This window comes from Coenobita brevimanus, chromosome 89, assembly GCF_032717465.1.
Source record: "Coenobita brevimanus isolate Jiangsu-jjx chromosome 89, ASM3271746v2, whole genome shotgun sequence".
NCBI lineage: Eukaryota > Metazoa > Arthropoda > Malacostraca > Decapoda > Coenobitidae > Coenobita > Coenobita brevimanus.
Window position 1 is genome coordinate 13,745,365 of NC_137042.1, and position 2,500 is coordinate 13,747,864.

Here is a 2,500-nt window from a genome sequence, read left to right on the forward strand (position 1 = left end):
TATTATATCCTCCTCAAACTATTTTTGAGTTTCCCTCCTTATTCTTGTATAATCGTTTCTTGCCTGTTTGTAATTATTATACGCCCTTTCACTATTGTGTCTTCTGTTTCTATTCCACAACAAATCTGTTCTTTCTTTTGTTTTTTTTACATTCTGTATTGAACCATTTCTGTGTGTGTGTGTGTGTGTGTGTGTGTGTGAGTGTATCCGTGTATGTTTGTTTGTCTGTCAGTCTATGCGTCTATGTTTGTGTGTCAGTTTGTACGTCTGTCTATGTGTGTGTGTGTGTGTGTGTGTGTGTGTGTGTGTGTGTGTATGTATGTCTCTGTGTCTGTTTGTCTTTGTTGTGTGTGTGTGTGTGTGTGTGTGTGTGTGTGTGTGTGTGTGTGTGTGTGTGTATGTCTCTGTGTCTGTTTGTCTTTGTGTGTGTGTGTGTGTGTGTGTGTGTGTGTGTGTGTGTGTGTGTCTGTGTGTGTGTGAGTGTGTCTGTGTGTGTATTTATGTGTGTGTACCTGTGTCTGTGTATCTGTGTGTGTGTGTGTGTGTGTGTGTGTGTTGTGTGTCTGTGTGTGTATTTATGTGTGTGTGTGTGTGTGTGTCAGTGTGTGTGTCTATCTGTCTATCTGTCTGTCAGTCTCTATGTATGTGTGTGTGTGTGTGTGTGTGTGTGTGTGTGTGTGTGTGTGTTTGTGTGTGTGTGTGTGTGTGTGTGTGTGTGTGTGTGTGTGTGTGTGTGTGTGTGTGTGTGTGTGTGCTTGTGTGTGTGTGTCTGTGTCACTGTGCATGTGTGTCCGTGTGTGTGTTTGCTGTGTGTCTCAGTGTGTGTGTGTGTGTGTGTGTGTGTGTGTGTGTGTGTGTGTGTCTGTGTGTGTGTGTGTCTGTGTGTGTGTGTGTATCTGTGTCTGTTTGTCTGTCTGTATGTCTGTCTATGCGTCTGTGATTGTGTGTGTGTGTGTGTGTGTGTGTGTGTGTGTGTGTGTGTGTGTGTGTGTGTGTGTGTGTGTGTGTGTTTGTGTATCCGTGTATGTTTGTTTGTCTGTCAGTCTATGCGTCTATGTTTTTGTGTCTGTCTGTACGTCTGTGTGTGTGTGTGTGTGTGTGTGTGTGTGTGTGTGTGTGTGTGTGTGTGTGTGTGTGTGTGTCTGTTTCTGTGTTTTTGTTTGTGTGTGTGTGTGTGTGTGTTTGTGCGTTTGTGTGTGTGTGTCTGTTTGTGTTTGTGTGTGTGTGTGTGTGTGTGTGTGTGTGTGTGTTGTTTGTGTTCTTACCTTAACTAATTGTTCTTTCCTAATTGTATCTTTACAGAAATGAGTCAAGCTCGTACTGTCCCGTGTTTTAAACCATATTTATCGTACATATCCTTAAATTTGTGAATTGTTTTGGAACACACTATTTCATTCGGTGGTGCATTCCATTGATCCATTGCTCTGTTTGGGAAACTGAATTTCCTTACGTCTTTATCACCTCTCTTCTTATGCAGTTTTTTCCAGTGTCCTCTTGCTGATGCTTCTTCATATGTCAAGTAATTATTTATGTCTATTTTCTCTTTCCCTGATATGCACTTATATTGCATTACTATGTCACCTCTTTTCCTTCTCTCCTGTAGTGTTGGTAGATTCAGTTTATTTAGTCTTTCTTCGTAGCTTAGGTCCCTTAAGCTTGATATCCATCTTGTAGTGGCCCTTTGAACTTTTTTAATCTTGTTTATGTGCTTTTTGAGATGAGGACTCCAGACTACTGATGCATATTCCAGGGATGGTCTAATGAATGATGTTATTATCCTTCTTAGCATGGCTTCGTTTATGTATGTGAATGTTATTCTCATATTTGCAAGCAGTGTATAAATGTTCCGTACCTTCTCGCTGATGTGGTCAGCCGGAAAGAGTCTGTTGTTGATAATCACACCTAGGTATTTCTCTCTTTCTGATGTGTAGGGTTTTATTTCCGAACTTATAATCCCAATCAGGTCTTTTTCCACTTTTACCAAACTTGATTACATGACACTTGTCCACATGTAATTCTATTTGCCATGTACTACTCTGCTCATGAAGTTTATTTAATTTTTCTTGTAGCTCTTTACAAGAGTCTGTGTTAGTAATTCTCCTTTGTATTTTTGCATCATCTGCAAACATATTCAGATAGCTGTCATTTCCAGTGTTACTGTTTATATCATTTATGTACACTAAAAATATGATTGGTGCCAGCACTGAACCCTGTGGTACTCCACTAGTCACTTCTTTCCATGATGAGTAGTTTCCTCTTAGTACTGTTCTCATTTCTCTTTTTATGAGAAAGTCTTGCATCCAACAAAACAGTTTGCCTCGAATTCCTCCTTGATGGTACAGTTCCCATAAAAGTCTTTGGTGTGTTACAGTGTCAAAAGCTTTCTTGAAATCTAAATAGATACTGTCCACCCATCCTTCCCTTTCCTGTATTGTGTTTGTTACTCTGTCTTAGTAGCTGAACAGATTAGTAACACATGATTTTCCTTTTCTGAAACCAA